Source organism: Phyllostomus discolor, chromosome 7 (assembly GCF_004126475.2).
Source record: "Phyllostomus discolor isolate MPI-MPIP mPhyDis1 chromosome 7, mPhyDis1.pri.v3, whole genome shotgun sequence".
Lineage (NCBI taxonomy): Eukaryota > Metazoa > Chordata > Mammalia > Chiroptera > Phyllostomidae > Phyllostomus > Phyllostomus discolor.
In genome coordinates, this window is record NC_040909.2 from 81,462,408 (window position 1) to 81,478,392 (window position 15,985).

At 40.6% G+C, this 15,985-nt stretch overlaps 1 protein-coding gene across 1 annotated transcript in view; it reads right to left on the reverse strand.

Annotated features, from left to right (window-relative positions):
• The window catches only part of PAG1 (phosphoprotein membrane anchor with glycosphingolipid microdomains 1), a 131,190-nt gene extending 118,151 nt beyond the window's left edge, over positions 1-13,039 (reverse strand). The window contains 1 exon segment of the mRNA XM_028519017.2: positions 12,605-13,039. The gene's annotated coding sequence lies outside the window, so the exon portion shown is untranslated.
• Between the last annotated feature and the right edge of the window lie 2,946 nt (positions 13,040-15,985).

The window sequence follows — 15,985 nt, forward strand, 5'->3', positions numbered from 1 at the left end:
TCCGATGACTAAGTATCTCCAGCCTACACTGTAGCTCAGCTATGGCACAGGTAACACGAAAAATATAAATGTGATGCTGACTTTCAAAAAGAAGATATCAAACTATATTTTAACTGTAAAAATCAATATTCCAAATGAAATGTCCAGAGATTTTCTAAAAGACAGATCTATAGAGATAGAAAGTGAGACATAAAAGAGGAAAAGCCAGGAATGTTAGCAGTTGGCTGGGGCTGACAGTGGGAATCAGAGTGGCCACATGCAGCACAGCACTGGACTGTGATGACAGCTCCATAATTCTGCAAGTTTATTACAAATCAATGAATTATACACTTACAGCGGGAGACTTAAGGTATATGCTATACCTGAATGAAGATGTTTAGAAAAACAAATATCCTAAATTTCTAAAGTAACACCCTTTTGTCAATACCTCCTGGTATTTTTCTGATATTTCAATTTAGTACCAGTTGAAATGGGGAGGTGGGCAAGAAATCGGGCCTATTAATGATTATGGGAAAGTGAGCAATTTCACCCACAAATAACTAATATTACATCTAGACAGAGAACATGATTTCTTCCAGATATTCCCTTATATGTAGGAAATAAAATCTGTTTCTATTTTAGGATACCATGCAGGCCCCTCTAATTACAGGGTTTATGGTATCAAACAGTAGTATTTTATTGACCAGTCATCTTGCAAAGAGAATGTAAACTCCTGGGCTCTGGGACTACGTCACAGCCTTCCTGATAGTACTTTCAGGACTTAGTAGGTATTCAATAAATGCCTATTGAATGCAATGATTTTTTTTTTTTCACCAGAACCATCTACTACATTTCCATTTGCTTAAACAATCTAAAGTAAATTTAACAGATATACCCCACCCTCTAGATCAGGGCCTCTCGACCTCAGCACTTTGGGGTCAGATTCTTCCTCTAGGAGCCAGTTTTGTGTACCATGGAATGGATAGCAGCACCCCTAGCCTCTACCTACCAGAGCCAGTAGTACTCCCATCCCTACTGTGACAACCAAAAATGTCTTCAGAGGGCCCAATGTCTGTGGGGGGTGGGGGCAAAGTCACCCATGGTTGAGAACCACAGCTCTAAATAGAATATGACACAGACTGAACCAAACTGATATGTTCACACTTCAACAACATCTTTCACATTATCACTTCCTTAAGCTGGTGAGAACATGGAGAAAGAAGAGCAAATGTTAGCGTATGTTAGCAAATGATGATTCTGTGACCACAGGCCTTGTCACATTATGGGGAGACCTGCAAAGGAGAAATGGTTTGTATTCTCCTTTGTAACTGTAAAGATGCAAAAGGCTTCTTCTCATCCAAGGCTGACAATTTTTAAGACATACAGAAAATACATAAGAGAAGGGACCACATGCCAAATGGCCTGTGGCTATCAAACAGCAGAGAAGAAACACTGGGCTTTTCATTGTAAATTGTATCTAGGAGAACAATTTTGAAAATGCTATTGAATATTTATTAAAAGAAAAGATCTATAATAATTTGTTTCTTGACCGGCTACTATTAGCAAATAACTCAACCAGTTGTAAGGTTAAGAACTGTGGAGGCAGCCCTGGCTGGCATAGCTCAGTGGATTGAGTGTGGGCTGCGAACCAAAGTGTCACAGGTTCAATTCCCAGTCAGGGTACATACCTGGGTTGTAGGCCATGAACCCCAGCAACCGCACATTGATGTTTCTCTCTCTCCCTCTCTATCTCCCTCCCTTCCCTCTCTAAAAATAAATAAATAATTTTTTAAAAAAAAATTAGCGTTAAAAAAAAAGAACTGTGGAGGCAGAAACCATTAAATTGTTAGTTTAATACTGAGTGTTTTATTTTTCTCAACAGCCACAGTGCTTAGCAATCTTGTTTTAAATCCCAGCCCAGAGCCTGAAAAGCTGTTACCCATATTGTATGCTTTTCACAAGACTCCAAATTTTTAGTTTCAATTCTACTTTGACAATATTGAACATTTTACACTGATGCTAAAGTTCAAGAGGCACATTTTGGTCAGAGTGACTATTACATAATAAAGCAAAGATAAAATATTCTTGACACTATCCAGATATGTCTAAATATTTACCAAGATTCATAACACTTTACTCCAAAACATTTTTAGTTTTTCTTAGGAAAACAAAGGTATATACTCCTAATCTCAACAGCAACCATTTGGGCACATAAGAAAAACCTACAGCACACACACAGTGTCAGTTCCTAAGATGTGAAAAGGAAGTGTATCTTTTCAAATTTTGTTTGTAAAAATATTTACATTTTTCTTTATATGCCTATTGGTAAACAGAAGCAGGTTTAGGACTCTGAAATATTAAATTAAACATGTAATTCCTAAATCCACTAAGAGCTAAAATGCAAAAGCTCTCTATTCAATCAAGCCCTCACTGCACACATAATTATGGTATTCAAATTAGATGACTAATTTAGACATGTTCCATCATGTCAAGTATACATAACATAAAAATGTCTGAATGAACTTCAATAGAAAGGAAAAAAAGAGGTATAGGCAATTTAATTAGTCTTTTTAGAAAATGAGAACTCCTAAAACATAATATTAAAATACATACTCATGGAAAGATTAGTAGGGAATGTAGCTTAACTATTCATCTTGATAGTGAGTAATGTAAGTACAGTAATGTCAAATCACCTCGACAGAATACTAACTCCAAGCCCTGATTATCATATTTACACTGGGATAAAATTAGGAAACATGAAGCATGAAATGACCAAATCAATTCTCATTTTACTTCAAGTTTCCTCACATATTACTATAAATATAAAATCACATATAAAATACCACATTACTTTCTATTGTTATTTAAATTTCCATATGCCTATATTGTGATTTCTTAACTACACTGAACAAGGCTATCACAATACACCATGTATAATGATAATTACTAGAACTCTGATGGTCAGCAAACATGTTTTTTTGTATTTTCTTTTTTTTAATTTTAATCACTGTTCAAGTACAGTTTTCTCCCTTTTACTCCCAATCCAGCCCCCCCCCCAACCCTCCCCACTTCCCTCCCATTACCACCCTCCCCTGAGTTTTTGTCCATGTGTCCTTTAAATTTGTTCCCGTGAACCCTTCCCAATGTCCCCTGAAATTCCCTCTTCTCTCCCCTGTGGTCACTGTCAGCCTGGCCTCTATTTGTGTCTTTGGTTATATTTTGCTTGTTTCTTTGTTTTGTTGTTTAGGTTCCTGTTAAAGGTGAGATCATATGGTATTTGTCTTTCGCTGTCTGACTTGTTTCGCTTAGCATAATGTTTTCCAGCTCCATCCAAGCTGTTGCAAAGAGTAGAAGCTCCTTCTTTCTTTCTGCTGCATAGAATTCCATTGTGTAAATGTATAAAACTTAAAAAACTTTACAAGTGTATGGTTATTTTTTAAAATAAGCACTAAAAACAAAAGGTCAATCCACTTAATATCACAAAAACAAAAGGACATAAGCCCTTTTAGATTCATTTTTTTTCTACTAAAGCTAAAATAGAAAATTGGCACCACAAAACTTGAAATTGAAATTTAAGGATAAGTGCTGGTACTAGTATTTCGCTAGAAATTGCTTTCATCTGGAAATTGCCATTTAGCACAGCTCATAGATTTTTTTTGTGAAATAAAATATAAGAATATAAATTTAAAATAAATAAAATATAGCATCATAAACTTTTCAGTCATAAAATTCCAGTTACATTTTATGATTTAACACTACTGTGTATGAATAGCAAATACTGCTTTAACAGTAGCAATGTTACTCATGACTTAAATCATAATTATAGAATATCAGGAGCCAAAATACATGTTGTAAAACTAAAATAAACCCTTTAGATTTACCCTGCATCATTTTACACTGCTTAAGAAAAAGACAAATGCTTTAATTCATTGGCATTAAATGGGTAATATGATAGCTGCTTTGGCAAGATAAACCAAGCTACACCACTTGATGCATTTGGAGAATCCAAGCATACTATGAAAGGAGAGCCAACAGATTAAACTTAATTTGGCTGATTTTTATTTCATATACATGCATGTATACATGTACAGAAAGAATGCTTTTCACATACAACAGCCATTGAAACAACTAAAAAATAAATTTCATTTGTAGTGCAAATGGCAAGTTTAGCTACAATAATTTTGCAGTTTAAAATACTGAAACCTGTCCTGGCTGGTGTAGCTCAGTGGATTGAGCTCAGGGTGAGAACCAAAGGATCTCTGGTTCAATTCCCAGTCAGGGCACATGCCTGGGTTGCAGGCTGGGTCCCTAGAGGTAGCCACATGAGAGACAACCACACATTGATGTTTCTCTCCCTCTCTTTCTCCCTCCCTTCCCCTCTCTCTAAAAATAAATAAATAAATAAATAAATAATCTTAAAAAAGTAAAATAAAATGTTGAGATCTTTTACTTATAACTCAGATGCTTTTGTAAAGCTTTTAAGATAATGGAAAAAAGATTAATTTGTGGAAAAAAGATTTTTCCACAGTTTAACTTAATCACATACATTTGCATAAATAACCTGTGGTCCATTAAATATAAATGTTGGTACATTGAGCAGACTAATAAAAAAGTCTATTAAATATTCTACCTCCTAATTTTCTTGAGCAGTTATTCACAAAGACATGGGCAATGTGATGGAGTGACAGGAACCCAGAATTTGAAGTCGAAACACCTTGTTTGGGGTCCTAGGACCTCTACCATTTACTAGCTGTGTTCTTTCTATGCAGCCATCTGAACCCTGTATCTCAGCCCTCATCTCTTTAATGGGAGTAATTTTGCCTTAGGTCAAAATTAAAGGACAAAATGGGCAAAGGCTGAAATGCATGGTATTAACTAAAACACATAGTGATCATTTCCACTATCCTCAATGCTCCACTCTGTTTATAATATAATGAGGCCTCTTTTTATAAGACAAGTGAAAATTATAGGAAACTGCACTCAATATATCTCAAATAAACCAATGAGCCAAAAGGTTCCTTAATAACTATAAAAGGATTGGTTCAAAAGGCCAAAAAGCTCTTAAGATGCTATGGCGATGATAAAAGCTTAATTTCTGTAAACTGTTAAATAATGTCATTTATCACTTTCCCTTTTGGGGTGCTCATTCACACATATGCTAAGATGTGCCTGCTTTGGAGAACCAAGCACTCTGGGCATGAAGGAAGTGATTCTTTCATTCTTCCAAGTTTCCCAGGTGCTCATTTTTCTCCACAAAGGAGAAACATGAATGAAAAGGGAAAACAGATGATAATTCTGTCCTATAAGTGGCTTAAAATCTAGGATAATGCTTTAGTCATGATTTTATTGCTTATTCCTTTCCTTTACCCCCACTCCCACTCTCCTTTCACACAGTAGGTTCTAATGTTTACTGTCAGGCACTCAAGCCACATCAGAAACAGCCACTGTCATCTGTGGGGACAAAGCAAATGAACAGTCAGACCTGTCCCTTTGCTCCCTGCCTATTCTTTCCATTGCACTCCTTTTGTCAGCAGCTTCCATCCCATCAAGCACCTTATTCTGCCTTACCTCTGGCTTATGCCAGTTTGTGTCCAAACACTTGTCACAAACCTCTCATTTAATCTTACTGTCCCCCATATCTTTTTCATCCTGTGCATTCTCCCATGCAGATCACAATCTCAACAACTTTTAAATGCGAGCCTATATTTCCAGCTCAGTCGAAGTCTTGATTTCCAGAATCACTGGCTGGTGCCACTGCTTGAATCTCAGCCCTGGAGCCTCACACCTACAAATGAATTTATCATCTTCTCTTGCAACTGCTCCATTCTCTGTATTCACTGTCATGAGCAATGGCCCCTGCGTCCATCTAATTACTCAAGCCAGAAACCTGGGAGTCACCCTAACATCATCGTGCCTCTTCTTCCTATCCCCACTCCTATCAGTCTGAGTTTAGACCTTAAACGTGCATTAGGATTCAACAGCTTTTTCATAGGCTTCTCTTTTCTGTACCCCCACCCCCATCCATTCTCTACAAAACACAGAGTGACCATTCTAAGTGAATGGTCACTAAATAACCTAAATGCTCAAATTCATCTGGACCAAATGTGGCCCATAAGCCCCTTCTTAAAGTGGCTGCAGCCTCACTCTCCACCTCTGGCCTTGCCCACCACATGCCATGTGCCCAGTTACATGGATGGACAGCTGTTCAGGGTCGGCTGCCCTCTCTGGTACCTTCATTCAATTGTACTCTGTTCCCTGTGCTCACAATGGTTTCTGCCATCCCACCCGCATCCTCAGCTGCCTGGTCCCCTCCGACTCAGACCCAGCCCCAAGTCGTTGGGAAAGTCCTTCCATGGAGTCAGGGACCCCTGCAGAGTTAGCATATTTTGTGCCCTGGTTCCAACTGCTGCTCTAGTGGTTTCCCCTGGTAAAACTGAGATTCTTGAGGGCAGTGATAGTAATCTTCTTACGTCTGAGGTTGCCTCATCCAACAACATGCCTAGTGTCAGATCAATATGTACCTGATAAGGGCAGAGATGAGTACACATCACTCCCGCTAAATTTTACTCCAACACTGCCAAACTGCTAGTGACTGACTATGGGAACTGAAGGTTCACAGCCCTCCTCAGAAACTGTCAGGGAAAACAGAAAGGCCAATCGGGATGTAGTTGCCAAGTGCTGAATGCAGAGGTTGTGGTGTTCTGGGTATGAAGCTATGTTATAGACTGGATTTTTTGTTAATTAAAAAGATTGTCTTGTGTGGTTTTATTGCCTCTACTTACAATATGAGCTGCCTCAACATCACAGTTTCCTCATACACCATGTCTGCTTGTTTGATCACAGAGGACTGATGCAGGGATGAGTCCGGGTGGGGGCAAAGGGCAGGGGTGAGCAGAAGCAATGTGAGCAGTAATGACTGCATCACAATACAGTTAGACCAGATGCCCTAGGACTCATCTGATCAGGTAAGTCTTAGGGGATAAATCTCTTAGAGAATAAATTCATGGAATGGCTTCATATGCAACCCTGGGGCTCCTGGAAGAGTAAAACAGATGATGGCCATGCTGACTGAGTCACACATTTTGGCACTTTTGAACATCAGTTTAAATTGATCACTTACAAGCAAATGATCACATGATCATTTTGGTACATGGGGACTATGTCTTATGAAATGAAAGAGGAAGATACAAGGCTGCTGATCAATTAAAAAACCATTTTTTTTTACTTGCCTACTCCATAAGGTTTCAAGGGCTCTGTTTTCAGTAAAGGACCTTAGTTAGGCCTAACTTCTCTGTCCTCTGAATAAAGTCTACATTTAGAAAGTTGAATTTTTCATAAATTTTTAGTCACAGGTTTAAAAACTGTACAGTCCTAAAAAAAATCAAAGAAGGGGAGTGGATGAGATAGCAACATAATATGATAAAATATTATAACAACAAAACAACAACTCAAACCCCAGGGACATGAAGAACTTATTGGATATATGTTTGGTCCTGAGGTAGAATTAAGAAAAAATTGGGAAGGGTTTACAGGAACAACTACAAAGAGCACATGGGCAAAAAACTAGGGGCGGGTGGAAATGGGAGGGAGGAGGGGAGGGCTGGGTGGGTGGGCTGGGGTGGGAGTAAAAGATAGAAAATTGTACTGCAACAACAATTAAAATAAAATTTTTTAAAAAAGAAAAAAATTGGGGAGGTAGGGTTCAGGACAACAGTTTTGAAAATATTGCAAGTTGGTTTTAAGTTCTATATTTGGACTGTAGTTAGAGAGTCTATATTGCACACAGAGTTGATGCAATATTCTCATTCCAAGACAACACTCTGGAACCTTACTGGTTAGACATATGTATTCATTTACTTTAAAAACCTTAGTCTCATTCTGAATGACACATGACACTACTGTAGTATGCTCATTATTGCTACTTTTTTTGATTTACATAACTTTTTTTTAAAATCACCCAAGAAAAATCTCAGGTCTCTACACTTCTTTCTTTAAGGAGAATGGTGCAAGTACATGACCCCAAACACAGATAAAGTTAACATGCCCCTCCAGTACGTCCCATTATTAGTTGAAGGCTTTGTGCTTCCTATTTCATGATGCTAACATGGCTGTCTTTTTTGAGCTCATTGCATGAACTAAGCTTAAGCTTTTCTCTACCAAGATATGGAGAAGAGAGTCAATGGCAGCTGCTGGCAGTGGGCAAGAAGGATGGCATATGTCTTCCAATATCTCTTTAGCTCTATCCCAGAGTCACTTCAGGTACCCAGGGATAATGTAGGATTATTTTGAGAAGTACAACACAGGACCTCTATGCAACATAGTTTAACTACCATGAAGGCCCTAAAACTGGGGGCGGTAGATGCCCTGTAAGGAGCCCAGGCCTCCTCATATGGCCCTGACTCTGGGCACTGACCTTTCTGGTCCACTGTTTCCACTTTTGCAGAAGCAGATAATAAAGTAAGTAACTACCACATAAGGTCACTCTGAGGATTAAAGTAAATACTAAATGTAGAATTCTTGCATGGTAGCCAGCATGCAATAAGTCCTCTGTGTTAGTGATTCATTCCAATTCTTATTCAAGAGGCAGGGCCAGTAAGGACTAGAGATGTGGCAGATAAATCACATTCAGAGCTGTCTTACCCCCACACCCACCCCATGCTCTCAAACTCAGCAATGACCTAGCCTTGAAGGACTGTTTCTGTCATACCACATATGAAGTGCATAACCAGAAATTTGTACAACCCTGCAACACATGGCTCAGAGATGTATGAGGCAAGATTTCCAGAAAAAATCAGCTGACTCCCCACATCCAAAGTGAAAATTATTCAAAATCATAGGTGACTAAAGAGAGTAAATGATTCTCACTCACTTATGTCCATATTAAAAGTAGTTTGCATTTATTCTCCATGTTCATAGCAGGAGAAAGATGGATGTCAGAGGAAAGTGATTCAGAAATTTGGAGGTGGCCACAGATAAACCAATAAGTAGATGACACAGACAAGAAATAAAACAGAACTATATGTAAAGTCTAAAGAATTGTTAAAAGTATATTATGGATCCACCTGAAATCTCAAAAGGGATTAGGGAAGGTTTTACTATGGAATAACCTAAAACAGAGGAGCATTTGAAACCTAACTATTGATTGAGTAAAAGGGGAATCTCTGTACTCTGAAAAAGAGGGCTAGATGTGAAGCAGGAGATAATTCAGAGATGAAGAAAGCCTCTGCTGATATCAGGTAAACCCTTTCTCTGGTACACTGCATCTGTGGTGGTGTGTCCCCAAGCACACAGAGGCATCCTCCTGGAAACTCTCTCCCAGAGAAATTTTATTTCATTTTATTTTAAATTGGGCTATAATTGGCATATATCATTATATTAATTTCAGGTGTACAACTTACATTTGTATATATTGAGAAATATTCATCACAATAAGTCTAGTTAACATCCAAACAGTTACTGATTTTTTTTTCTTGTGAGGAGAACTTCTCAGGACTATTCTCTTAGCAACTTGCAAATATACAACACAGTATTATTAACTACAGTCACTGTACAGAGAGTTTTCATTTTGAAAAAGAAAGCCAACTTGGAACATCTGTCTTGAAGTACTCCCAGTGCAGGATGCATTAGCTCACAGGTGTAATTAAATATTGAATCAGTCTGTGAGTGGTCTGTTGTGTATGTGCTTTATACAGCAATATGATTTCAATATCTAGAAAAAAGTCAACATTTTCTAAGGGCCAGAACACTATGTAGTATCTGGATGGTAACCTAAGAAAGTCACAAAAACCCTGGCATATCAATCATTCCCAGCCTCTGGCAGTCAGGTGAGATGTCCAACAGGCCATGGACCTGGTTTTGACAATGCTGCTTGTAAAGGCCCCTCACACTGCTCCCCATGACCAGATGTGAAGGCTGAGGGTCACCATGCTTATTTAAGGTAAGGCACAAATTTCTCCCAGTTCTGAACAGACAGTACAATGTACGGGCAAAGTGCCAGAGCTTTTTCTCTGTTTGTCCCTGGGAGTTCTCCGGCTGGGACTAAAGTCCCACTCAGGGATGACATGACTGCTTGGGAGCCCAGCCTCCACTGTGAGTTGTAACCTCATACCAATTTTATTTTCTTGACTTGCTGAATAGACCAGTAAGGAAGTAAAAAGCCAAGGAGAGAATTCAAACTGAAGGAGAGCACTCCTGTACCTGCTGGGGCCTCACCCACCTGCAATGGTGGGTGAGTTATTAAATATCAATTATGATAATAGCAATAATACCCCATCACAGAGAATGATGTGAGTGCTGTTAGAACTTTAATATGTAAGCTCAACATTCTCATCTGTAAATTGAAGGTAATATTGCACTTATTTCATTATGCTCTAATGAGGATGAGAAGAGGAGAGATGGAGACATCACTGGGCAAGTTGAGGCAGCAGGGTTTAATAGAACAGGGTTTGAAACAACAGACACAGGTTAAGATCCCAAATCTGATTTCTACTGTTTGATCTTGCTGGGTTTTAGTTTCCCCATCTCCAAACTGAGCATGGAGTTACCTACCTCAGTGAGGAACTGCAGGAAGTAGGAAGTCAGATACTACCCAGTGTCTGTATCCCTGGGAGGTACCTAGTAAATGCATGTACTCCGTCCCCTATTGTACCTGTGCACTGATTCTGTTCACCTCCATCAGCAGTCATTCACTGTCATCCAGACTGTCCATTTCCTCCCCTAACAATGATCATTTTACCCAGTTTCATGTGCCAGACACTGGTTCAATAGCTTCACACTATGAACTCATTTAATCCTCAGCACAATCCAATGAGGGAGAGGCTGCTGTCATTTCCATTTCACAGATGATGACACTGAGGCACAGAGTTTAGGTACTTACCTAGATTCAAACAGATGGCAATAGGGCCATCATTCCACCTCCTTAGTCTGTTTTCCTAACAACAATGTAGCAATGCTTGGGGCTGGCGAGGGGGGGGGGGTGCGGGATGTAGGGGGCGGGGGGGGGGGGGGGGGGGGTTGACCTGCTTGAGATCCCAAGCCTGGATGTAATCTCTTTCAGAGATAAGCCATGGATACTCTCCGAACACAATGTGTTGACTAGACTAACTTTTCAACCTTTGAAATAATATTTTATGTATTCTAAGAATTCTTTAAAAAACTATAATATGTTTTTAAATGAGGTTCCTATAACTGGCTCATCTTGTTCTATATCCTGGAATACTATAAATAAATGTGCTTTTTCCCCCTCCAAAAGATTACTTAAATAAGTCTTACATTAAAATGTACTCATGAGTTTTTATTTAAACAATTATTACAAATCCAAATTATATATAGAGAGATAGATAGATAGATAGAATCTTAATGTTATATTTGGTTAAACGAATGACTTCTATATTAAGTAATCTGAATAGTCTCTTTATTTCTAATATTCACTGTCTTAGTCACCACAGTACTATACGGTATTTCAAAGAATCCTTTTACAAATTTAATTAACTTAAATATTAAACATCAATGATGATGATCAACTGGTCTGCTCAAAAGGAATCTCTAGGGGAGAAATGAGAAAGAAAAATTAAAAATTTCTATTCTTCAAAATAGGGAAGCTATCTATAAATCATGCTCTTTGTTTATTAAGACAATTAAGCCCATCATTGCACTTAACTTTCAGACTCAACAATTGTCTGGCATGACCAATTTCCACTTTTTCTAAAACAAAGGGGATATGTTCAAAGGGATCTTCTGCAAGCTCTCTGCACAATGCATGCTATTTTAAAACATGACTTGTGTGTCTAATTCCTGGAACTGCCTTGACAAATATACTGTTTTTTTTTCTTCGCATGCTCCCTATTAGGAGAAGACACTCCAATCTGAAGAGTGCTCTCTGTTTCAGACTGCAGGCCGCGATATTATGTCAGCATTTTCATTAACTTCTGTTCAAATTGGACCTTAAACAAATGGTATGGGGAGTCACAGCTGCAGCCATTGCAGAGACAGAGTTATCCAGACCTTACATAAAGAGGCGCAGGTCAGGGTGAAAACTCAAGTGTCATCCGTATCTATTTCTTTGAGACTTGCCCAGATTCTTAAAGTGTATGAAATCACATACACAGGTCGGATTTCTCTTGCTTTCGCCTTATTGTACAAAACGCTGGGTTGACATATAAATTGCCCCCCCCCAACCCCGCCCCACCAAAGGACTGGGTAAGTTCAATCATGGAGACGTTGTCAACTTCTGCCTAAGGGAAGACTGAAGTGAGATGCGCGGGAAACCTGGAGGCTTAGCTCCTACCCCAAAGATCTATGGCCCCCAGGAATATTACAGGAGGCGCTCCTCCAATGAATTAGGACAGAGGTGATCAGACACTGCACCTTCTGACTCCTTCCCTCGTACGCACAGTGGAGACGAGCGGAATGTGCCATAGGCAGCGGGCGCAGTGCCCTGGGAGCACCTGTCCTCTCACTGCACGTTTCCAGCTGGCACATCCGCCGAGGCTGGAGCCAGCCCGCTGTACCGCGGCCTCTCCCGCGTGCGTGTCCGCGTCTGGCACCTTGACCTCCCCAAGCTGGTGCCCAGCTAACAAGAGGTGCCACCCCAGCTTCCCAACACACGAAGATGATAAAAACCAACCTCTCCTCCTCACGGCTCCCTCCAACTTCAGAAACTGCAGTCAACTCGCTGGGACGCAGCAGACAGGCGCCTTCTTGGGGATCGCGCTAAGCTGCTCGAAGCCAGTGGCTCCTCTCTGCACTAGCCTTCTCAGCTCCGCGAGGCCCTGGCGGCTGCAGACGCGGGAGCTGCTGCGACTGCACCGGGCCCGGAGGGTGCGCTCCGAGTCCCTGGTGCGTGTCTCCGTCTCCCGCTCCAAGGGAATCGCAGTTGTGCAGGGAACGTGGCCAGAGAGAAGCCGAGGCACTGCTGCCGCAGAGCCGCCAGCCCACTCCCAGGCTCAGTCACATCTTGAGCTCACAGGCCGGCCGGGGAGGACGAAAGGAGGGAGGGAACTGCAGTCTGCACCGACCGAGGCGCAGCGGAGAATGACAGCGTCGTGGAGCAGAGGCTGGGAGGCGCGGGTAAGAGTGCGCATGAGCCGGGCCGCAGAGGCGCGTCACCAGGGGGGCGGGGCGAGCCTGGAGGGGCGGGGCGGTTTGGGGAGGAGGAGGAGAAGGGGAGGGACAAGGGCTAGGCTCGGGTTGAGGGGCGCTGAAGCGCACCAAGTGTGGTCCCCTACTTGCTTGCTACTGGTACCGAAAGTTTCCCGACTCGAATTTGATTAGCTTAAAACTGCGGGGGTTGAACTTCGTTTGTCCCCTGAGCTTACTGTCCCTTAAAAAGCACTGTTTAATTGGTCCTTAGGGCCTGGGCAAGCCCACAAAAGTCAATGTAACTCAAGTTATAGCTTAACCTTAAGAAGCTGGAATTTAGGAACTGGTGAAAAGGGTGATGGGATTAAAAAATACAAATTGGGTAGTAAATGAACATGTATAAAAGACCCATGGACAAAGCCAAAGGGGGGTGGGATTGGGGGTGGGATTGAGGTTGGGAGGTGGGGATGGGTAGAGGGGGAAGTGGTTGTGGGATGGAGACAACTGTAGTCGAACATTAATAAAAATTTGTTTTAAAAAAAGAAATACAAATTGGTAGTTACAAAATAGTCGCAGGATGTAAAGTGCAGCACAGATAATGTAGTCAGTAATATTGTAGTAACTATGTCTGGTGTCAGATTGGTACTAGATTTATTGTGGTGATCCCTTAGTAAGTTATATAATGTCTAATCACTGGGTTGTACACCCGAAACTAATATAATACTTTATGTCAACTGTAATTGAAAATTTAAAATTATTTAAAGTCGAAAAAACCTGGAATTTAGGGGACAATGGTTGTCTATCTTGGCTGGTCATTACAACTTCAGAAGCTTGAAAGAGCCCTTTGCCTTGGCCACACCCTTAGAATCTTTGGGTGGGGCCCAGGTGTCAGTAGAATGTAAAGCTTCCCAGGTAATACAACGGAACATTTGAAACCTTAATATGTGACAGAATCTTCTAAGGATTTTCTTAAATTGCAGGTTCTGGTCCAGTAGATCTGGGTGTAAGGGGGGAATCTTCGTCTCTCACGTGCTCTCAGATGATGTCAGCACTGCAGCTCAGGATCACCCCATCCTTGCTTCTGAAGTGTGGTCTGGAATCTGGAGCAGAACTCTGAAACACTGGTCTATGGAATATCACCTGAGTAACTTTTTAAAAATGCAGAGCACATGCCCAGGCCCTACACACAGTGGTTGTGGTTCAGACTCTGGGCAAAGGTGGGGCTCTGGAATTCCATTCTAGGTGAGTTTGATATGGGTGTTTTTTGGACCAAACTTCAGGGTATGAGATCAGCCTCCTGGACTTGAGAATAGAGTTTTGCAGTGAGAAGAACCAAACCAGGTGTAGAACTAAGGACATTTGACCAGACCCATGTCCAATGGGTGCTTTATTTGGCTAGTTAAAATTTTCTACAATTACTATATATTACTTAGTAGAAAATATATAAATTATATTAAACATACATCTATTCATTACTCATATCATTAAAGGGAGCTTAAAGTTGGCTAGGGAAGAAGGCTAATTAGGAGGAGAGTGATAGAGCAAGGCTGTCAGCCTGTTGGACGATATGCAATACAGAGAGAAGGGTATGTAAGAAGAAACAAAACTCGGACTCAACCTAGATCCTAGAAAGGCTTCTTGGAGAAGATGATCCAGGGACCAGGCTGGGCCTTCTCCTCTTAGCACAGGGTAAAAAACTCAGGTGTCTAAGATTTTACGAATGTATGGCACATCACATACACTACTTCAGTGAAATCTCACAGTAGTCTTGTAAATTGGATTAAAAAGCTACTATGCCCATTTTACAGATTTTTACAGAAAAAGAATGCTGTGGACATTAGTCGACTTGCAAGGACAGTGGAACTTGAACAGGAATACAGATCTGGATGTTGGGCAAGGCTTCTGTAAGTAAGGAAAACAGTGACTTAGATCTTACAAATAAAATGGTTTCTGTGTCTATTATTCACATCCTTAAAGGCTCTGCCTATATTTTGAGTGAGAAATGCTTTCATTTTTGTAGGGAGGGAATGCATTTTGTGTCTTCAACCCAGTTTTGCAACTCCATGAACTGATGGGCAAAATGTCATTCTAAGAGTGTCCCAGTCCTAGGACTTCCAACTGCAGGCTTCACAGAGAGGTTCAGAGAGCAGCAGTCACATTTCTAGTGTCAAATGTAATTAATTACCATCCTCATTTGATCCTGGCCCAGAGAAACCAAGTGACTTAGACAAAAATCCAGGTAAAAACCTCCGGCCTCCGGCCTTTTCCTCTGCTTTCCTTTCCTCAAATGACATGCTGAAGACTGTTTCACTTTTCTGAAATTTTCTTTTTTTTTAATTTTTGTACTTTTAAAAAAAAGATTTTATTTATTTATTTTAGACAGAGGAGAAGGGAGAGAGGAAAAGAAACATCAACGTGTGGTTGCCTCTCACACACCCCCTACTAGGCACCTGGCCTGCAACTCAGGCATGTGCGCTGACTGGGAATCGAACCAATGACCCTTTTGTTCACAGGTCAGCACTCAGTCCACTGAGCCACACCAGCCAGGGCACTTTTCTGAACTTTCCATAGCAAGGTTTGCCATTAGTAAATTAGAACCAAATATACTTCAAAGCTTCCCCTTGATGCAGAAGCAGAATGTGAGAAACAATTCTTGTGTGTGCAGTAAATACTATGGACTATATCCCCAATCTGAGTAAAGTTTTAGAAGAAAGTGTGTGATGTTTCTATGCAATCTCCTAATCAACAGGTTTGTCTGGGAATGCTGTACAACAAACTGTGCCCTACCCATGTTTACTGTTATGTCCAGGGTAACTTTCCCATTAGAGCTGCTCTTCCATGTGATTATGAAATAAAAATATAAACGAATGAATGACTAAATTAAAAGAATCTCTGTAGATGAGGGAGCAGGTTGTGGAATTTCATT